Raw genomic sequence first — 23,406 nt, forward strand, 5'->3', positions numbered from 1 at the left:
CTTCAAGTTGCAAATGTTTTTGTGACGTTCAGAGCTCTCTGACACAGTTTTTGGGCCACCAAGATTTTCTGGACTTTAGGGGGTCTAGGATGCCTGTAAACCCCTTTTATGGGCCTCCAAAGTTTTCCACATTTTTGCAGGCCTAAAATGCATTTTAAGGCCTTTTTTGGGCTTCCAACATTTTCTGAACTTTCAGGGGTGTAGATGCATTTTTCGTGCCAAAAATATTTTTCGGAATTTCAATGGTCTAGCATGCGAGTTAATGCCCCTTTCAGGCTGCAAATGTTTTTGGGACATTCAGAGCTCTCTGACACAGTTTTTGGTCCACCAACAGTTTCTGGACTTTAGGGGATCTAGGATGCCTGTAAACCCCTTTTTTGGGCCTCCAAAGTTTTCTACATTTTTGCAGGCCTATGATGAATTTTAAGGCCTTTTTTGTGCTGCCAACTTTTCCTGAACTTTCAGGGTGTAGGATGCATTTTTCGTGCCAAAAATATTTTTGCGAATTTCAGTGGTCTTTGATGTGGGTTAATGCCCCTTCAGGCTACAAATGTTTTTGTGACATTCAGAGCTCTATGACAGAGTTTTTGGGCCACCAAGAGTTTCTGGACTTTAGGGGGTCTAGGATGCCTGTAAACTCCTTTTTTGGTCCTTCAAAGTTTTCTACATTTTTGCACGCCTAAGATGCATTTGAAGGCCATTTTTGGGCTGCCATCATATTCTGAACTTTCAGGGGTGCAGGATGCATTTTTTCGTGCCAAAAAATACTTTTGGGAATTTCAGTGATCTAGGATGTGGGTTACTGCCCCCTTCAGGTTGCAAATGTTTTTGTGAAGTTCAGAGCTCTCTGACACAGTTTTTGGGCCACCAAGATATTCTGGACTTTAGGGAGTCTAGGATTTCTGTAAACCCCTTTTTTAGGCCTCCAAAGTTTTCTACATGTTTGCAGGCCTAAAATGCATTTTAAGGCCTTTTTTGGGCTGATAACATTTTCTGAACTTTCAGGGGTGTAGGATGCATTTTTTGTGCCAAAAATATTTTTGGGAATTTCAGTGGTCTGCGGGTTAATGCCCCCTTCAGGCTACAATTTTTTTTGTGACATTCAGAGCTCTCTGACACCGTTTTTGGGCCACCAAGATTTTCTAGACTTTAGGGGGTCTAGGATGCCTGTAAATCCCTTTTTTGGTCCTTCAAAGTTTTCTACATATTTGCAGGCCTAAAATGCATTTTAAGGCCTTTTTTGGGCTTCCAACATTTTCTGAACTTTCAGGGGTGTAGATGCATTTTTTGTGCCAAACATATTTTTGGGAATTTCAGTGGTCTAGGATGCAGGTTAATGCCCCTTTCAGGCAGCACATGTGTTTGTGACATTCAGAGCTCTATGACACAGTTTTTGGGCCAATAATATTTTCTGGACTTTAGCGGGTCCAGGATGCCTGTAACCCCTTTTTTGGGCCTCCAAAGTTTTCTACATTTTTGCACGCCTAAGATGCATTTGAAGGCCATTTTTGGGCTGCCATCATATTCTGAACTTTCAGGGGTGTAGGATGCATTTTTCGTGCCAAAAAATATTTTTGGGAATTTCAGTGATCGAGGATGTGGGTTACTGCCCCCTTCAGGTTGCAAATGTTTTTGTGAAGTTCAGAGCTCTCTGACACAGTTTTTGGGCCACCAAGATATTCTGGACTTTAGGGGGTCTAGGATTTCTGTAAACCCCTTTTTTAGGCCTCCAAAGTTTTCTACATTTTTGCAGGCCTAAAATGCATTTTAAGGCCTTTTATGGGCTGATAACATTTTCTGAACTATCAGGGGTGGAGGATGCATTTTTTGTGCCAAAAATATTTTTGGGAATTTCAGTGGTCTGCGGGTTAATACCCCCTTCAGGCTACAAATGTTCTTCTGACATTCAGAGCTCTCTGACACCGTTTTTGGGCCACCAAGATTTTCTAGACTTTAGGGGGTCTAGGATGCCTGTAAATCCCTTTTTTGGTCCTTCAAAGTTTTCTACATATGTGCAGGCCTAAAATGCATTTTAAGGCCTTTTTTGGGCTTCCAACATTTTCTGAACTTTCAGGGGTGTAGATGCATTTTTTGTGCCAAACATATTTTTGGGAATTTCAGTGGTCTAGGATGCGGGTTAATGCCCCTTTCAGGCTGCAAATATTTTTGGGACATTCAGAGCTCTCTGACAGAGTTTTTGGTCCACGAACATTTTCGGGACGTTAGGGGGTCTAGGATGCCTGTAAACCCCTTTTCTGGGCTTCCAAAGTTTTCTACATCTTTATAGGCCTAAGATGCATTTTAAGGCCTTTTTTGGGCTGCCATCATATTCTGAACTTTCAGGAGTGTAGGTTGCATTTTTCATGCACAACATATTTTTTCGGAATTTCAGTGGTCTAGGATGCAGGTTAAACCCCCTTTCAGGCTGCAACTGTTTTTGGGACATTCAGAGCTTGCTGACACAGATTTTGGGCCACCAACATTTTCTGGATTTTAGGGGGTCTAGGATGCCTGTAAACCCCTTTTTTGGGCCTCCAAAGTTTTCTACATTTTTGCAGGCCTAAGATGAATTTTAAGGCCTTTTTTGTGCTGCCAACATTTCCTGAACTTTCAGGGTGTAGGATGCATTTTTCGTGCCAAAAATATTTTTGGGAATTTCAGTGGTCTTTGATGTGGGTTAATGCCCCTTCAGGCTACAAATGTTTTTGTGACATTCAGAGCTCTATGACAGAGTTTTTGGGCCACCAACATTTTCTGGATTTTAGGGGGTCTAGGATGCCTGTAAACCCCTTTTTTGGGCCTCCAAAGTTTTCTACATTTTTGCACGCCTAAGATGCATTTGAAGGCCATTTTTGGGCTGCCATCATATTCTGAACTTTCAGGGGTGTAGGATGCATTTTTCGTGCCAAAAATTATTTTTGGGAATTTCAGTGATCTAGGATGTGGGTTACTGCCCCCTTCAGGTTGCAAATGTGTTTGTGACGTTCAGAGCTCTCTGACACAGTTTTTGGGCCACCAAGATTTTCTGGACTTTAGGGGGTCTAGGATTTCTGTAAACCCCTTCTTTAGGCCTCCAAAGTTTTCTACAGGTTTGCAGGCCTAAATGCATTTTAAGGCCTTTTTTGGGCTGATAACATTTTCTGAACTTTCAGGGGTGTAGGATGCATTTTTTGTGCCAAAAATATTTTTGGGAATTTCAGTGGTCTGCGGGTTAATGCTCCCTTCAGGCTACAAATGTTTTTGTGACATTCAGAGCTCTCTGACACCGATTTTGAGCCACCAAGATTTTCTAGACTTTAGGGGGTCTAGGATGCCTGTAAATCCCTTTTTTGGTCCTTCAAAGTTTTCTACATTTTTGCACGCCTAAGATGCATTTGAAGGCCTTTTTTGGGCTGCTATCATATTCTGAACTTTCACGGGTGTAGGATGCATTTTTCGTGCCCAAAAATATTTTTGGGAATTTCAGTGATCTAGGATGTGGGTTACTGCCCCCTTCAGGTTGCAAATGTTTTTGGGACATTCAGAGCTCTTTGACAGAGTTTTTGGGCCACCAAGAGTTTCTGCACTTCAGTGGTTCTAGGATGCCTGTAAACCCCTTTTTTGGTCCTTCAAAGTTTTCTACATTTTTGCACGCCAAAGAGGCATTTGAAGGCCTTTTTTGGGCTGCCATCATATTCTGAACTTTCAGGGGTGTAGGATGCATTTTTCATGCACAAAATGTTTTTGGGAATTTCAGTGGTCTAGGATGCGGGTTAATGCCCCTTTTAGGCTGCAAATGTTTTTGGGACATTCAGAGCTCTCTGACAGTTTTTGGTCACAAACATTTTCTGGACTTTAGGGGGTCTAGGATGCCTGTAAACCCCTTTTATGGGCCTCCAAAGTTTTCCACATTTTTGCAGGTCTAAAATGCATTTTAAGGCCTTTTTTGGGCTTCCAACATTTTCTGAACTTTCAGGGGTGTAGATGCATTTTTCGTGCCAAAAATATTTTTGGGAATTTCAGTGGTCTAGGATGCGGGTTAATGCCCCTTTCAGGCTGCAAATGTTTTTCGGACATTCAGAGCTCTCTGACACAGTTTTTGGTCCACCAACATTTTCTGGACTTTAGGGGATCTAGGATGCCTGTAAACCTCTTTTTTGGGCCTCCAAAATTTTCTACATTTTTATAGGCCTAAGATGCATTTTAAGGCCTTTTTTGGGCTGCCATCATATTCTGAACTTTCAGGAGTGTAGGATGCATTTTTCATGCACAAAATATTTTTCGGAATTTCAGTGGTCTAGGATGCAGGTTAAACCCCCTTTCAGGCTGCAACTGTTTTTGGGACATTCAGAACTCGCTGACACAGATTTTGTGCCACCAACATTTTCTGGATTTTAGGGGGTCTAGGATGCCTGTAAACCCCTTTTTTGGGCTTCCAAAGTTTTCTACAATTTTGCAGGCCTAAGATGAATTTTAAGGCCTTTTTTGTGCTGCCAACATTTCCTGAACTTTCAGGGGTTTAGGATGCATTTTTTGTGCCAAACATATTTTTGGGAATTTCAGTGGTCTAGGATGCAGGTTAATGCCCCTTTCAGGCAGCAAATGTGCTTGTGACATTCAGAGATCTATGACACAGTTTTTGGGCCAATAATATTTTCTGGACTTTAGCGGGTCCAGGATGCCTGTAACCCCTTTTTTGGGCCTCCAAAGTTTTCTACATTTTTGCAGGCATAAAATGCAATTGAAGGCCTTTTTTGGGCTGCCAACATTTTCTGAACTTTCAGGGGTGCAGGATGCATTTTTCTTGCACAACATTTTATGGGAATTTCAGTGGTCTATGATGCAGGTTAATGCCCCTTTGAGGCTGCAAATGTTTTTGGGACATCAAAGCTCTCTGACACAGTTTTTGATCCACCAACATTTTCTGTAGTTTAGGGGGTCTAGGATGCCTGTAAACCCCTTTTTAGGGCCTCCAAAGTTTTCTACATTTTTGCAGGCCTAAGATGCATTTTAAGGCCTTTTTTGGGCTGCAAACATTTTCTGAACTTTCAGGGTGTAGGATGCATTGTTCGTGCCAAAATATATTTTGGGGAATTTCAGTGATCTAGGATGTGGCTTAATGCCCCCTTCAGGCTGCAAAAGGTTTTGTGACATTCAGAGCTCTATGACACAGTTTTTGGGCCACCAAGATTTTCTGGACTTTTAGGGGGTCTAGGATGCCTGTAAACCCCTTTTTTGGTCCTCCAAAGTTTTCTACATTTTTGAAGGCCTAAGATGCATTTGAAGGCCTTTTTTGGGCTGCTAACATATTCTGAACTTTCAGGGGTGCAGGATGCATTTTTCTTGCACAACATTTTATGGGAATTTCAGTGGTCTAGGATGCAGGTTAATGCCCCTTTGAGGCTGCAAATGTTTTTGGGACATCAGAGCTCTCTGACACAGTTTTTGCTCCACCAACATTTTCTGGAGTTTAGGGGGTCTAGGATGCCTGTAAACCCCTTTTTTGGGCCTCCAAAGTTTTCTACATTTTTGCAGGCCTAAGATGAATTTTAAGGCCTTTTTTGTGCTGCCAACATTTCCTGAACTTTCATGGTGTAGGAAGCATTTTTCGTGCCAAAAATATTTTTGGGAATTTCAGTGGTCTTCGATGTGGGTTAGTTCCCCTTCAGGCTACAAATGTTTTTGTAACATTCAGAGCTCTATGACAGCGTTTTTGGGCCACCAAGAGTTTCTGGACTTTAGGGGGTCTAGGATGCCTGTAAACTCCTTTTTTGGTCCTTCAAAGTTTTCTACATTTGTGCACGCCTAAGATGCATTTGAAGGCCATTTTTGGGCTGCCATCATATTCTGAACTTTCAGGGGTGTAGGATGCATTTTTCGTGCCAAAAAATATTTTTGGGAATTTCAGTGATCTAGGATGTGGGTTACTGCCCCCTTCAGGTTGCAAATGTTTTTGTGAAGTTCAGAGCTCTCTGACACAGTTTTTGGGCCACCAAGATATTCTGGACTTTAGGGAGTCTAGGATTTCTGTAAACCCCTTTTTTAGGCCTCCAAAGTTTTCTACATGTTTGCAGGCCTAAAATGCATTTTAAGGCCTTTTTTGGGCTGATAACATTTTCTGAACTTTCAGGGGTGTAGGATGCATTTTTTGTGCCAAAAATATTTTTGGGAATTTCAGTGGTCTGCGGGTTAATGCCCCCTTCAGGCTACAAATGTTTTTGTGACATTCAGAGCTCTCTGACACCGTTTTTGGGCCACCAAGATTTTCTAGACTTTAGGGGGTCTAGGATGCCTGTAAATCCCTTTTTTGGTTCTTCAAAGTTTTCTACATATTTGCAGGCCTAAAATGCATTTTAAGGCCTTTTTTGGGCTTCCACATTTTCTGAACTTTCAGGGGTGTAGATGCATTTTTTGTGCCAAACATATTTTTTGGAATTTCAGTGGTCTAGGATGTGGGTTAATGCCCCTTCAGGCTACAAATGTTTTTGTGACATTCAGAGCTCTATGACAGAGTTTTTGGGCCACCAACATTTTCTGGATTTTAGGGGGTCTAGGATGCCTGTAAACCCCTTTTTTGGGCCTCCAAAGTTTTCTACATTTTTGCACGCCTAAGATGCATTTGAAGGCCATTTTTGGGCTGCCATCATATTCTTAACTTTCAGGGGTGTAGGATGCTTTTTCGTGCCAAAAAATATTTTTGGGAATTTCAGTGATCGAGGATGCAGGTTAAACCCCCTTTCAGGCTGCAACTGTTTTTCTGACATTCAGAGCTCCCTGACACCGTTTTTGGGCCACCAAGATTTTCTAGACTTTAGGGGGTCTAGGATGCCTGTAAATCCCTTTTTTGGTCCTTCAAAGTTTTCTACATATTTGCAGGCCTAAAATGCATTTTAAGGCCTTTTTTGGGCTTCCAACATTTTCTGAACTTTCAGGGGTGTAGATGCATTTTTTGTGCCAAACATATTTTTGGGAATTTCAGTGGTCTAGGATGCAGGTTAAACCCCCTTTCAGGCTGCAACTGTTTTTGGGACATTCAGAGCTTTCTGACAGAGTTTTTGGTCCACGAACATTTTCGGGACGTTAGGGGGTCTAGGATGCCTGTAAACCCCTTTTCTGGGCTTCCAAAGTTTTCTACATCTTTATAGGCCTAAGATGCATTTTAAGGCCTTTTTTGGGCTGCCATCATATTCTGAACTTTCAGGAGTGTAGGTTGCATTTTTCATGCACAAAATATTTTTTCGGAATTTCAGTGGTCTAGGATGCAGGTTAAACTCCCTTTCAGGCTGCAACTGTTTTTGGGACATTCAGAGCTTGCTGACACAGATTTTGGGCCACCAACATTTTCTGGATTTTAGGGGGTCTAGGATGCCTGTAAACCCCTTTTTTGGGCCTCCAAACTTTTCTACATTTTTGCAGGCCTAAGATGAATTTTAAGGCCTTTTTTGTGCTGCCAACATTTCCTGAACTTTCAGGGTGTAGGATGCATTTTTCGTGCCAAAAATATTTTTGGGAATTTCAGTGGTCTTTGATGTGGGTTAATGCCCCTTCAGGCTACAAATGTTTTTGTGACATTCAGAGCTCTATGACAGAGTTTTTGGGCCACCAACATTTTCTGGATTTTAGGGGGTCTAGGATGCCTGTAAACCCCTTTTTTGGGCCTCCAAAGTTTTCTACATTTTTGCACGCCTAAGATGCATTTGAAGGCCATTTTTGGGCTGCCATCATATTCTGAACTTTCAGGGGTGTAGGATGCATTTTTCGTGCCAAAAATTATTTTTGGGAATTTCAGTGATCTAGGATGTGGGTTACTGCCCCCTTCAGGTTGCAAATGTGTTTGTGACGTTCAGAGCTCTCTGACACAGTTTTTGGGCCACCAGGATTTTCTTGACTTTAGGGGGTCTAGGATTTCTGTAAACCCCTTCTTTAGGCCTCCAAAGTTTTCTACAGGTTTGCAGGCCTAAATGCATTTTAAGGCCTTTTTTGGGCTGATAACATTTTCTGAACTTTCAGGGGTGTAGGATGCATTTTTTGTGCCAAAAATATTTTGGGAATTTCAGTGGTCTGCGGGTTAATGCCCCCTTCAGGCTACAAATGTTTTTGTGACATTCAGAGCTCTCTGACACCGATTTTGAGCCACCAAGATTTTCTAGACTTTAGGGGGTCTAGGATGCCTGTAAATCCCTTTTTTGGTCCTTCAAAGTTTTCTACATTTTTGCACGCCTAAGATGCATTTGAAGGCCTTTTTTGGGCTGCTATCATATTCTGAACTTTCACGGGTGTAGGATGCATTTTTCGTGCCAAAAAATATTTTTGGGAATTTCAGTGATCTAGGATGTGGGTTACTGCCCCCTTCAGGTTGCAAATGTTTTTGGGACATTCAGAGCTCTCTGACAGAGTTTTTGGGCCACCAAGAGTTTCTGCACTTCAGTGGTTCTAGGATGCCTGTAAACCCCTTTTTTGGTCCTTCAAAGTTTTCTACATTTTTGCACGCCAAAGAGGCATTTGAAGGCCTTTTTTGGGCTGCCATCATATTCTGAACTTTCAGGGGTGTAGGATGCATTTTTCATGCACAAAATGTTTTTGGGAATTTCAGTGGTCTAGGATGCGGGTTAATGCCCCTTTTAGGCTGCAAATGTTTTTGGGACATTCAGAGCTCTCTGACAGTTTTTGGTCCACAAACATTTTCTGGACTTTAGGGGGTCTAGGATGCCTGTAAACCCCTTTTATGGGCCTCCAAAGTTTTCCACATTTTTGCAGGTCTAAAATGCATTTTAAGGCCTTTTTTGGGCTTCCAACATTTTCTGAACTTTCAGGGGTGTAGATGCATTTTTCGTGCCAAAAATATTTTTGGGAATTTCAGTGGTCTAGGATGCAGGTTAAACCCCCTTTCAGGCTGCAACTGTTTTTGGGACATTCAGAGCTCGCTGACACAGATTTTGTGCCACCAACATTTTCTGGATTTTAGGGGGTCTAGGATGCCTGTAAACCCCTTTTTTGGGCTTCCAAAGTTTTCTACAATTTTGCAGGCCTAAGATGAATTTTAAGGCCTTTTTTGTGCTGCCAACATTTCCTGAACTTTCAGGGGTTTAGGATGCATTTTTTGTGCCAAACATATTTTTGGGAATTTCAGTGGTCTAGGATGCAGGTTAATGCCCCTTTCAGGCAGCAAATGTGTTTGTGACATTCAGAGATCTATGACACAGTTTTTGGGCCAATAATATTTTCTGGACTTTAGCGGGTCCAGGATGCCTGTAACCCCTTTTTTGGGCCTCCAAAGTTTTCTACATTTTTGCAGGCATAAAATGCAATTGAAGGCCTTTTTTGGGCTGCCAACATTTTCTGAACTTTCAGGGGTGCAGGATGCATTTTTCTTGCACAACATTTTATGGGAATTTCAGTGGTCTATGATGCAGGTTAATGCCCCTTTGAGGCTGCAAATGTTTTTGGTACATCAGAGCTCTCTGACACAGTTTTTGCTCCACCAACATTTTCTGGAGTTTAGGGGGTCTAGGATGCCTGTAAACCCCTTTTTAGGGCCTCCAAAGTTTTCTACATTTTTGCAGGCCTAAGATGCATTTTAAGGCCTTTTTTGGGCTGCAAACATTTTCTGAACTTTCAGGGTGTAGGATGCATTGTTCGTGCCAAAATATATTTTGGGGAATTTCAGTGATCTAGGATGTGGCTTAATGCCCCCTTCAGGCTGCAAAAGGTTTTGTGACATTCAGAGCTCTATGACACAGTTTTTGGGCCACCAAGATTTTCTGGACTTTTAGGGGGTCTAGGATGCCTGTAAACCCCTTTTTTGGTCCTCCAAAGTTTTCTACATTTTTGAAGGCCTAAGATGCATTTGAAGGCCTTTTTTGGGCTGCTAACATATTCTGAACTTTCAGGGGTGCAGGATGCATTTTTCTTGCACAACATTTTATGGGAATTTCAGTGGTCTAGGATGCAGGTTAATGCCCCTTTGAGGCTGCAAATGTTTTTGGGACATCAGAGCTCTCTGACACAGTTTTTGCTCCACCAACATTTTCTGGAGTTTAGGGGGTCTAGGATGCCTGTAAACCCCTTTTTTGGGCCTCCAAAGTTTTCTACATTTTTGCAGGCCTAAGATGAATTTTAAGGCCTTTTTTGTGCTGCCAACATTTCCTGAACTTTCATGGTGTAGGAAGCATTTTTCGTGCCAAAAATATTTTTGGGAATTTCAGTGGTCTTCGATGTGGGTTAGTTCCCCTTCAGGCTACAAATGTTTTTGTAACAGTCAGAGCTCTATGACAGCGTTTTTGGGCCACCAAGAGTTTCTGGACTTTAGGGGGTCGAGGATGCCTGTAAACTCCTTTTTTGGTCCTTCAAAGTTTTCTACATTTGTGCACGCCTAAGATGCATTTGAAGGCCATTTTTGGGCTGCCATCATATTCTGAATTTTCAGGGGTGTAGGATGCATTTTTCGTGCCAAAAAATATTTTTGGGAATTTCAGTGATCTAGGATGTGGGTTACTGCCCCCTTCAGGTTGCAAATGTTTTTGTGAAGTTCAGAGCTCTCTGACACAGTTTTTGGGCCACCAAGATATTCTGGACTTTAGGGAGTCTAGGATTTCTGTAAACCCCTTTTTTAGGCCTCCAAAGTTTTCTACATGTTTGCAGGCCTAAAATGCATTTTAAGGCCTTTTTTGGGCTGATAACATTTTCTGAACTTTCAGGGGTGTAGGATGCATTTTTTGTGCCAAAAATATTTTTGGGAATTTCAGTGGTCTGCGGGTTAATGCCCCCTTCAGGCTACAAATGTTTTTGTGACATTCAGAGCTCTCTGACACCGTTTTTGGGCCACCAAGATTTTCTAGACTTTAGGGGGTCTAGGATGCCTGTAAATCCCTTTTTTGGTTCTTCAAAGTTTTCTACATATTTGCAGGCCTAAAATGCATTTTAAGGCCTTTTTTGGGCTTCCACATTTTCTGAACTTTCAGGGGTGTAGATGCATTTTTTGTGCCAAACATATTTTTTGGAATTTCAGTGGTCTAGGATGTGGGTTAATGCCCCTTCAGGCTACAAATGTTTTTGTGACATTCAGAGCTCTATGACAGAGTTTTTGGGCCACCAACATTTTCTGGATTTTAGGGGGTCTAGGATGCCTGTAAACCCCTTTTTTGGGCCTCCAAAGTTTTCTACATTTTTGCACGCCTAAGATGCATTTGAAGGCCATTTTTGGGCTGCCATCATATTCTTAACTTTCAGGGGTGTAGGATGTTTTTTCGTGCCAAAAAATATTTTTGGGAATTTCAGTGATCGAGGATGCAGGTTAAACCCCCTTTCAGGCTGCAACTGTTTTTCTGACATTCAGAGCTCTCTGACACCGTTTTTGGGCCACCAAGATTTTCTAGACTTTAGGGGGTCTAGGATGCCTGTAAATCCCTTTTTTGGTCCTTCAAAGTTTTCTACATATTTGCAGGCCTAAGATGCATTTTAAGGCCTTTTTTGGGCTGCCATCATATTCTGAACTTTCAGGAGTGTAGGTTGCATTTTTCATGCACAAAATATTTTTTCGGAATTTCAGTGGTCTAGGATGCAGGTTAAACCCCCTTTCAGGCTGCAACTGTTTTTGGGACATTCAGAGCTTGCTGACACAGATTTTGGGCCACCAACATTTTCTGGATTTTAGGGGGTCTAGGATGCCTGTAAACCCCTTTTTTGGGCCTCCAAAGTTTTCTACATTTTTACAGGCCTAAAATGAATTTTAAGGCCTTTTTTGTGCTGCCAACATTTCCTGAACTTTCAGGGTGTAGGATGCATTTTTCGTGCCAAAAATATTTTTGGGAATTTCAGTGGTCTTTGATGTGGGTTAATGCCCCTTTAGGCTACAAATGTTTTTGTGACATTCAGAGCTCTATGGCAGAGTTTTTGGGCCACCAACATTTTCTGGATTTTAGGGGGTCTAGGATGCCTGTAAACCCCTTTTTTGGGCCTCCAAAGTTTTCTACATTTTTGAACGCCTAAGATGCATTTGAAGGCCATTTTTGGGCTGCCATCATATTCTGAACTTTCAGGGGTGTAGGATGCATTTTTCGTGCCAAAAAATATTTTTGGGAATTTCAGTGATCGAGGATGTGGGTTACTGCCCCCTTCAGGTTGCAAATGTTTTTGTGAAGTTCAGAGCTCTCTGACACAGTTTTTCGGCCACCAAGATATTCTGGACTTTAGGGGGTCTAGGATTTCTGTAAACCCCTTTTTTAGGCCTCCAAAGTTTTCTACATGTTTGCAGGCTTAAAATGCATTTTAAGGCCTTTTTTGGGCTGATAACATTTTCTGAACTTTCAGGGGTGTAGGATGCATTTTTTGTGCCAAAAATATTTTTGGGAATTTCAGTGGTCTGCGGGTTAATGCCCCCTTCAGGCTACAAATGTTTTTGTGACATTCAGAGCTCTCTGACACCGTTTTTGGGCCACCAAGATTTTCTAAACTTTAGGGGGTCTAGGATGCCTGTAAATCCCTTTTTTGGTCCTGCAAAGTTTTCTACATTTTTGCACGCCTAAGATGCATTTGAAGGCCTTTTTTGGGCTGCTATCATATTCTGAACTTTCACGGGTGTAGGATACATTTTTCGTACCAAAAAATATTTTTGGGAATTTCAGTGATCTAGGATGTGGGTTACTGCCCCCTTCAGGTTGCAAATGTTTTTGGGACATTCAGAGCTCTCTGACAGAGTTTTTGGGCCACCAAGAGTTTCTGCACTTCAGTGGTTCTAGGATGCTTGTAAACCCCTTTTTTGGTCCTTCAAAGTTTTCTACATTTTTGCACGCCTAAGAGGCATTTGAAGGCCTTTTTTGGGCTGCCATCATATTCTGAACTTTCAGGGGTGTAGGATGCATTTTTCGTGCCAAAAGTGTTTTTGGGAATTTCAGTGGTCTAGGATGGGGGTTAATGCCCCTTTTAGGCTGCAAATGTTTTTGGGACATTCAGAGCTCTCTGACAGTTTTTGGTCCACAAACATTTTCTAGACTTTAGGGGGTCTAGGATGCCTGTAAATCCCTTTTATGGGCCTCCAAAGTTTTCTACATTTTTGCAGGCCTAAAATGCATTTTAAAGCCTTTTTTGGGCTTCCAACATTTTCTGAACTTTCAGGGGTGTAGATGTATTTTTTGTGCCAAACATATTTTTGGGAATCTCAGTGGTCTAGGATGCGGGTTAATGCCCCTTTCAGGCTGCAAATGTTTTTGGGACATTCAGAGCTCTCTGACAGAGTTTTTGGTCCACGAACATTTTCTGGATTTTAGGGTGTCTAGGATGCCTGTAAACCCCTTTTTTGGGCTTCCAAAGTTTTCTACATTTTTGCAGGACTAAGATGAATTTTAAGGCCTTTTTTGTGCTACCAACATTTCCTGAACTTTCAGGGTGTAGGATGCATTTTTCGTGCCAAAAATATTTTTGGGAATTTCAGTGGTCTTTGATGTGGGTTAATGCCCCTTCAGGCTACAAATGTTTTTGTGACATTCAGAGCTCTATGACAGAGTTTTTGGGCCACCAACATTTTCTGGATTTTAGGGGGTCTAGGATGCCTGTAAACCCCTTTTTTAGGCCTCCAAAGTTTTCTACATTTTTGCACGCCTAAGATGCATTTGAAGGCCATTTTTGGGCTGCCATCATATTCTGAACTTTCAGGGGTGTAGGATGCATTTTTCGTGCCAAAAAATATTTTTGGGAATTTCAGTGATCTAGGATGTGGGTTACTGTCCCCTTCAGGTTGCAAATGTTTTTGTGACGTTCAGAGCTCTCTGACACAGTTTTTGGGCCACCAAGATTTTCTGGACTTTAGGGGGTCTAGGATTTCTGTAAACCCCTTTTTTAGGCCTCCAAAGTTTTCTACAGGTTTGCAGGCCTAAAATGCATTTTAAGGCCTTTTTTGGGCTGATAACATTTTCTGAACTTTCAGGGGTGTAGGATGCATTTTTTGTGCCAAATATATTTTTGGGAATTTCAGTGGTCTGCGGGTTAATGCCCCCTTCAGGCTACAAATGTTTTTGTGACATTCAGAGCTCTCTGACACCGTTTTTGGGCCACCAAGATTTTCTAGACTTTAGGGGGTCTAGGATGCCTGTAAATCCCTTTTTTGGGCCTTCAAAGTTTTCTACATTTTTGCACGCCTAAGATGCATTTGAAGGCCTTTTTTGGGCTGCCATCATATTCTGAACTTTCAGGGGTGTAGGATGCATTTTTCATGCACAAAATGTTTTTGGGAATTTCAGTGGTCTAGGATGCGGGTTAATGCCCCTTTTAGGCTGCAAATGTTTTTGGGACATTCAGAGCTCTCTGACAGTTTTTGGTCCACAAACATTTTCTGGACTTTAGGGGGTCTAGGATGCCTGTAAACCCCTTTTATGGGCCTCCAAAGTTTTCCACATTTTTGCAGGCCTAAAATGCATTTTAAGGCCTTTTTTGGGCTTCCAACATTTTCTGAACTTTCAGGGGTGTAGATGCATTTTTCGTGCCAAAAATATTTTTGGGAATTTCAGTGGTCTAGGATGCGGGTTAATGCCCCTTTCAGGCTCAAATGTTTTTGGGACATTCAGAGCTCTCTGACACAGTTTCTGGTCCACCAACATTTTCTGGACTTTAGGGGATCTAGGATGCCTGTAAACCTCTTTTTTGGGCCTCCAAAGTTTTCTACATTTTTATAGGCCTAAGATGCATTTTAAGGCCTTTTTTGGGCTGCCATCATATTCTGAACTTTCAGGAGTGTAGGATGCATTTTTCATGCACAAAATATTTTTCGGAATTTCAGTGGTCTAGGATGCAGGTTAAACCCCCTTTCAGGCTGCAACTGTTTTTGGGACATTCAGAGCTCGCTGACACAGATTTTGTGCCACCAACATTTTCTGGATTTTAGGGGGTCTAGGATGCCTGTAAACCCCTTTTTTGGGCTTCCAAAGTTTTCTACAATTTTGCAGGCCTAAGATGAATTTTAAGGCCTTTTTTGTGCTGCCAACATTTCCTGAACTTTCAGGGTGTAGGATGCATTTTTCGTGCCAAAAATATTTTTTGGAATTTCAGTGGTCTTTGATGTGGGTTAATGCCCCTTCAGGCTACAAATGTTTTTGTGACATTCAGAGCTCTATGACAGAGTTTTTGGGCCACCAAGAGTTTCTGGACTTCAGGGGCTCTAGGATGCCTGTAAACTCCTTTTTTGGTCCTTCAAAGTTTTCTACATTTTTGCATGCCTAAGATGCATTTGAAGGCCTTTTTTGGGCTGCCATCATATTCTGAACTTTCAGGGGTGTAGGATGCATTTTTCGTGCCAAAAAATATTTTTGGGAATTTCAGTGATCTAGGATGTGGGTTACTGCCCCCTTCAGGTTGCAAATGTTTTTGTGACGTTCAGAGCTCTCTGACACAGTTTTTGGGCCACCAAGATTTTCTGGACTTTAGGGGGTCTAGGATTTCTGTAAACCCCTTTTTTAGGCCTCCAAAGTTTTCTACAGGTTTGCAGGCCTAAAATGCATTTTAAGGCCTTTTTTGGGCTGATAACATTTTCTGAACTTTCAGGGGTGTAGGATGCATTTTTTGTGCCAAAAATATTTTTGGGAATTTCAGTGGTCTGCGGGTTAATGCCCCCTTCAGGTTGCAAATGTTTTTGTGACGTTCAGAGCTCTCTGACACAGTTTTTGGGCCACCAAGATTTTCTAGACTTTAGGGGGTCTAGGATGCCTGTAAATCCCTTTTTTGGTCCTTCAAAGTTTTCTACATTTTTGCACGCCTAAAATGCATTTGAAGGCCTTTTTTGGGCTGATAACATTTTCTGAACTTTCAGGGGTGTAGGATGCATTTTTTGTGCCAAACATATTTTTGGGAATTTCAGTGGTCTAGGATGCGGGTTAATGCCCCTTTCAGGCTGCAAATGTTTTTGGGACATTCAGAGCTCTATGACAGAGTTTTTGGGCCACGAACATTTTCTGGACTTCAGGGGGTCTAGGATGCCTGTAAACCCCTTTTCTGGGCCTCCAAAGTTTTCTACATTTTTGCAGTCCTAAGATGCATTTGGCCTTGTTTGGGCTGCAAACATTTTCTGAACTTTCAGGGTGTAGGATGCATTTTTTGTGCCAAATATTTTTGGGAATTTCAGTGATCTAGGATGTGGGTAAATGCCCCCTTCAGGCAGCAAATGTGTTTGTGACATTCAGAGCTCTATGACACAGTTTTTGGGCCAATAATATTTTCTGGACTTTAGCGGGTCCAGGATGCCTGTAACCCCTTTTTTGGTCCTCCAAAGTTTTCTACATTTTTGCAGGCATAAAATGCATTTGAAGGCAATTTCTGGGCTGCCATCATATTCTGAACTTTCAGGGGTGTAGGATGCATTTTTCGTGCCAAAAAATATTTTTGGGAATTTCAGTGATCTAGGATGTGGGTTACTGTCCCCTTCAAGTTGCAAATGTTTTTGTGACGTTCAGAGCTCTCTGACACAGTTTTTGGGCCACCAAGATTTTCTGGACTTTAGGGGGTCTAGGATTTCTGTAAACCCCTTTTTAGGCCTCCAAAGTTTTCTACATTTTTGCAGGCCTAAAATGCATTTTAAGGCCTTTTTTGGGCTTCCAACATTTTCTGAACTTTCAGGGGTGTAGATGCATTTTTCGTGCCAAAAATATTTTTGGGAATTTCAGTGGTCTAGGATGCGAGTTAATGCCCCTTTCAGGCTGCAAATGTTGTTGGGACATTCAGAGCTCTCTGACAGAGTTTTTGGTCCACCAACATTTTCTGGACTTTAGGGGATCTAGGATGCCTGTAAACCTCTTTTTTGGGCCTCCAAAGTTTTCTACATGTTTGCAGGCCTATGATGAATTTTAAGGCCTTTTTGTGCTGCCAACTTTTCCTGAACTTTCAGGGTGTAGGATGCATTTTTCGTGCCAAAAATATTTTTGGGAATTTCAGTGGTCTGCGGGATAATGCCCCCTTCAGGCTACAAATGTTTTTGTGACATTCAGAGCTCTCTGACACCGTTTTTTGGCCACCAAGATTTTCTAGACTTTAGGGGGTCTAGGATGCCTGTAAATCCCTTTTTTGGTCCTTCAAAGTTTTCTACATTTTTGCAGGCCTAAAATGCATTTTAAGGCCTTTTTTGGGCTTCCAACATTTTCTGAACTTTCAGGGGTGTAGGATGCATTTTTTGTGCCAAAAATATTTTTGGGAATTTCAGTGGTCTAGGATGCGGGTTAATGCCCCTTTCAGGCTGCAAATGTTTTTGGGACATTCAGAGCTCTCTGACAGAGTTTTTGGGCCACCAAGAGTTTCTGCACTTTAGTGGTTCTAGGATGCCTGTAAACCCCTTTTTTGGTCCTTCAAAGTTTTCTACATTTTTGCACGCCTAAGAGGCATTTGAAGGCCTTTTTTGGGCTGCCATCATATTCTGAACTTTCAGGGGTGTAGGATGCATTTTTCATGCACAAAATGTTTTTGGGAATTTCAGTGGTCTAGGATGCGGGTTAATGCCCCTTTTAGGCTGCAAATGTTTTTGGGACATTCAGAGCTCTCTGACAGTTTTTGGTCCACAAACATTTTCTGGACTTTAGGGGGTCTAGGGTGCCTGTAAACCCCTTTTTTGGGCCTCTGAAGTTTTCTACATTTTTGCAGGCCTAAAATGCACTTTTAAGGACTTTTTGGGCTGCAAACATTTTCTGAACTTTCCGGGTGTTGGATGCATTTTTCGTGCCAAAAAATATTTTTGGGAATTTCAGTGAGCTAGGATGTGGGTTACTGTCCCCTTCAAGTTGCAAATGTTTTTGTGACGTTCAGAGCTCTCTGACACAGTTTTTGGGCCACCAAGATTTTCTGGACTTTAGGGGGTCTAGGATGCCTGTAAACCCCTTTTATGGGCCTCCAAAGTTTTCCACATTTTTGCAGGCCTAAAATGCATTTTAAGGCCTTTTTTGGGCTTCCAACATTTTCTGAACTTTCAGGGGTGTAGATGCATTTTTCGTGCCAAAAATATTTTTGGGAATTTCAATGGTCTAGCATGCGAGTTAATGCCCCTTTCAGGCTGCAAATGTTTTTGGGACATTCAGAGCTCTCTGACACAGTTTTTGGTCCACCAACAGTTTCTGGACTTTAGGGGATCTAGGATGCCTGTAAACCCCTTTTTTGGGCCTCCAAAGTTTTCTACATTTTTGCAGGCCTATGATGAATTTTAAGGCCTTTTTTGTGCTGCCAACTTTTCCTGAACTTTCAGGGTGTAGGATGCATTTTTCGTGCCAAAAATATTTTTGCGAATTTCAGTGGTCTTTGATGTGGGTTAATGCCCCTTCAGGCTACAAATGTTTTTGTGACATTCAGAGCTCTATGACAGAGTTTTTGGGCCACCAAGAGTTTCTGGACTTTAGGGGGTCTAGGATGCCTGTAAACTCCTTTTTTGGTCCTTCAAAGTTTTCTACATTTTTGCACGCCTAAGATGCATTTGAAGGCCATTTTTGGGCTGCCATCATATTCTGAACTTTCAGGGGTGCAGGATGCATTTTTTCGTGCCAAAAAATACTTTTGGGAATTTCAGTGATCTAGGATGTGGGTTACTGCCCCCTTCAGGTTGCAAATGTTTTTGTGAAGTTCAGAGCTCTCTGACACAGTTTTTGGGCCACCAAGATATTCTGGACTTTAGGGAGTCTAGGATTTCTGTAAACCCCTTTTTTAGGCCTCCAAAGTTTTCTACATGTTTGCAGGCCTAAAATGCATTTTAAGGCCTTTTTTGGGCTGATAACATTTTCTGAACTTTCAGGGGTGTAGGATGCATTTTTTGTGCCAAAAATATTTTTGGGAATTTCAGTGGTCTGCGGGTTAATGCCCCCTTCAGGCTACAATTTTTTTTGTGACATTCAGAGCTCTCTGACACCGTTTTTGGGCCACCAAGATTTTCTAGACTTTAGGGGGTCTAGGATGCCTGTAAATCCCTTTTTTGGTCCTTCAAAGTTTTCTACATATTTGCAGGCCTAAAATGCATTTTAAGGCCTTTTTTGGGCTTCCAACATTTTCTGAACTTTCAGGGGTGTAGATGCATTTTTTGTGCCAAACATATTTTTGGGAATTTCAGTGGTCTAGGATGCAGGTTAATGCCCCTTTCAGGCAGCACATGTGTTTGTGACATTCAGAGCTCTATGACACAGTTTTTGGGCCAATAATATTTTCTGGACTTTAGCGGGTCCAGGATGCCTGTAACCCCTTTTTTGGGCCTCCAAAGTTTTCTACATTTTTGCACGCCTAAGATGCATTTGAAGGCCATTTTTGGGCTGCCATCATATTCTGAACTTTCAGGGGTGTAGGATGCATTTTTCGTGCCAAAAAATATTTTTGGGAATTTCAGTGATCGAGGATGTGGGTTACTGCCCCCTTCAGGTTGCAAATGTTTTTGTGAAGTTCAGAGCTCTCTGACACAGTTTTTGGGCCACCAAGATATTCTGGACTTTAGGGGGTCTAGGATTTCTGTAAACCCCTTTTTTAGGCCTCCAAAGTTTTCTACATTTTTGCAGGCCTAAAATGCATTTTAAGGCCTTTTATGGGCTGATAACATTTTCTGAACTATCAGGGGTGGAGGATGCATTTTTTGTGCCAAAAATATTTTTGGGAATTTCAGTGGTCTGCGGGTTAATACCCCCTTCAGGCTATAAATGTTTTTCTGACATTCAGAGCTCTCTGACACCGTTTTTGGGCCACCAAGATTTTCTAGACTTTAGGGGGTCTAGGATGCCTGTAAATCCCTTTTTTGGTCCTTCAAAGTTTTCTACATATGTGCAGGCCTAAAATGCATTTTAAGGCCTTTTTTGGGCTTCCAACATTTTCTGAACTTTCAGGGGTGTAGATGCATTTTTTGTGCCAAACATATTTTTGGGAATTTCAGTGGTCTAGGATGCGGGTTAATGCCCCTTTCAGGCTGCAAATATTTTTGGGACATTCAGAGCTCTCTGACAGAGTTTTTGGTCCACGAACATTTTCGGGACGTTAGGGGGTCTAGGATGCCTGTAAACCCCTTTTTTAGGCCTCCAAAGTTTTCTACATTTTTGCAGGCCTAAAATGCATTTTAAGGCCTTTTTTGGGCTTCCAACATTTTCTGAACTTTCAGGGGTGTAGATGCATTTTTTGTGCCAAACATATTTTTGGGAATTTCAGTGGTCTAGGATGCGGGTTAATGCCCCTTTCAGGCTGCAAATATTTTTGGGACATTCAGAGCTCTCTGACAGAGTTTTTGGTCCACGAACATTTTCGGGACGTTAGGGGGTCTAGGATGCCTGTAAACCCCTTTTCTGGGCTTCCAAAGTTTTCTACATCTTTATAGGCCTAAGATGCATTTTAAGGCCTTTTTTGGGCTGCCATCATATTCTGAACTTTCAGGAGTGTAGGTTGCATTTTTCATGCACAAAATATTTTTTCGGAATTTCAGTGGTCTAGGATGCAGGTTAAACCCCCTTTCAGGCTGCAACTGTTTTTGGGACATTCAGAGCTTGCTGACACAGATTTTGGGCCACCAACATTTTCTGGACTTTAGGGGGTCTAGGATGCCTGTAAACCCCTTTTTTGGGCCTCCAAAGTTTTCTACATTTTTGCAGGCCTAAGATGAATTTTAAGGCCTTTTTTGTGCTGCCAACATTTCCTGAACTTTCAGGGTGTAGGATGCATTTTTCGTGCCAAAAATATTTTTGGGAATTTCAGTGGTCTTTGATGTGGGTTAATGCCCCTTCAGGCTACAAATGTTTTTGTGACATTCAGAGCTCTATGACAGAGTTTTTGGGCCACCAACATTTTCTGGATTTTAGGGGGTCTAGGATGCCTGTAAACCCCTTTTTTGGGCCTCCAAAGTTTTCTACATTTTTGCACGCCTAAGATGCATTTGAAGGCCATTTTTGGGCTGCCATCATATTCTGAACTTTCAGGGGTGTAGGATGCATTTTTCGTGCCAAAAATTATTTTTGGGAATTTCAGTGATCTAGGATGTGGGTTACCGCCCCCTTCAGGTTGCAAATGTGTTTGTGACGTTCAGAGCTCTCTGACACAGTTTTTGGGCCACCAAGATTTTCTGGACTTTAGGGGGTCTAGGATTTCTGTAAACCCCTTCTTTAGGCCTCCAAAGTTTTCTACAGGTTTGCAGGCCTAAATGCATTTTAAGGCCTTTTTTGGGCTGATAACATTTTCTGAACTTTCAGGGGTGTAGGATGCATTTTTTGTGCCAAAAATATTTTTGGGAATTTCAGTGGTCTGCGGGTTAATGCCCCCTTCAGGCTACAAATGTTTTTGTGACATTCAGAGCTCTCTGACACCGATTTTGAGCCACCAAGATTTTCTAGACTTTAGGGGGTCTAGGATGCCTGTAAATCCCTTTTTTGGTCCTTCAAAGTTTTCTACATTTTTGCACGCCTAAGATGCATTTGAAGGCCTTTTTTGGGCTGCTATCATATTCTGAACTTTCACGGGTGTAGGATGCATTTTTCGTGCCCAAAAATATTTTTGGGAATTTCAGTGATCTAGGATGTGGGTTACTGCCCCCTTCAGGTTGCAAATGTTTTTGGGACATTCAGAGCTCTTTGACAGAGTTTTTGGGCCACCAAGAGTTTCTGCACTTCAGTGGTTCTAGGATGCCTGTAAACCCCTTTTTTGGTCCTTCAAAGTTTTCTACATTTTTGCACGCCAAAGAGGCATTTGAAGGCCTTTTTTGGGCTGCCATCATATTCTGAACTTTCAGGGGTGTAGGATGCATTTTTCATGCACAAAATGTTTTTGGGAATTTCAGTGGTCTAGGATGCGGGTTAATGCCCCTTTTAGGCTGCAAATGTTTTTGGGACATTCAGAGCTCTCTGACAGTTTTTGGTCCACAAACATTTTCTGGACTTTAGGGGGTCTAGGATGCCTGTAAACCCCTTTTATGGGCCTCCAAAGTTTTCCACATTTTTGCAGGTCTAAAATGCATTTTAAGGCCTTTTTTGGGCTTCCAACATTTTCTGAACTTTCAGGGGTGTAGATGCATTTTTCGTGCCAAAAATATTTTTGGGAATTTCAGTGGTCTAGGATGCGGGTTAATGCCCCTTTCAGGCTGCAAATGTTTTTCGGACATTCAGAGCTCTCTGACACAGTTTTTGGTCCACCAACATTTTCTGGACTTTAGGGGATCTAGGATGCCTGTAAACCTCTTTTTTGGGCCTCCAAAATTTTCTACATTTTTATAGGCCTAAGATGCATTTTAAGGCCTTTTTTGGGCTGCCATCATATTCTGAACTTTCAGGAGTGTAGGATGCATTTTTCATGCACAAAATATTTTTCGGAATTTCAGTGGTCTAGGATGCAGGTTAAACCCCCTTTCAGGCTGCAACTGTTTTTGGGACATTCAGAACTCGCTGACACAGATTTTGTGCCACCAACATTTTCTGGATTTTAGGGGGTCTAGGATGCCTGTAAACCCCTTTTTTGGGCTTCCAAAGTTTTCTACAATTTTGCAGGCCTAAGATGAAATTTAAGGCCTTTTTTGTGCTGCCAACATTTCCTGAACTTTCAGGGGTTTAGGATGCATTTTTTGTGCCAAACATATTTTTGGGAATTTCAGTGGTCTAGGATGCAGGTTAATGCCCCTTTCAGGCAGCAAATGTGTTTGTGACATTCAGAGATCTATGACACAGTTTTTGGGCCAATAATATTTTCTGGACTTTAGCGGGTCCAGGATGCCTGTAACCCCTTTTTTGGGCCTCCAAAGTTTTCTACATTTTTGCAGGCATAAAATGCAATTGAAGGCCTTTTTTGGGCTGCCAACATTTTCTGAACTTTCAGGGGTGCAGGATGCATTTTTCTTGCACAACATTTTATGGGAATTTCAGTGGTCTATGATGCAGGTTAATGCCCCTTTGAGGCTGCAAATGTTTTTGGGACATCAAAGCTCTCTGACACAGTTTTTGATCCACCAACATTTTCTGTAGTTTAGGGGGTCTAGGATGCCTGTAAACCCCTTTTTAGGGCCTCCAAAGTTTTCTACATTTTTGCAGGCCTAAGATGCATTTTAAGGCCTTTTTTGGGCTGCAAACATTTTCTGAACTTTCAGGGTGTAGGATGCATTGTTCGTGCCAAAATATATTTTGGGGAATTTCAGTGATCTAGGATGTGGCTTAATGCCCCCTTCAGGCTGCAAAAGGTTTTGTGACATTCAGAGCTCTATGACACAGTTTTTGGGCCACCAAGATTTTCTGGACTTTTAGGGGGTCTAGGATGCCTGTAAACCCCTTTTTTGGACCTCCAAAGTTTTCTACATTTTTGAAGGCCTAAGATGCATTTGAAGGCCTTTTTTGGGCTGCTAACATATTCTGAACTTTCAGGGGTGCAGGATGCATTTTTCTTGCACAACATTTTATGGGAATTTCAGTGGTCTAGGATGCAGGTTAATGCCCCTTTGAGGCTGCAAATGTTTTTGGGACATCAGAGCTCTCT

The sequence above is a fragment of the Ambystoma mexicanum genome, chromosome 7p (assembly GCF_040938575.1).
Source record: "Ambystoma mexicanum isolate Mex_15411 chromosome 7p, UKY_AmexF1_1, whole genome shotgun sequence".
In the NCBI taxonomy this organism is placed as follows: Eukaryota; Metazoa; Chordata; class Amphibia; order Caudata; family Ambystomatidae; genus Ambystoma; species Ambystoma mexicanum.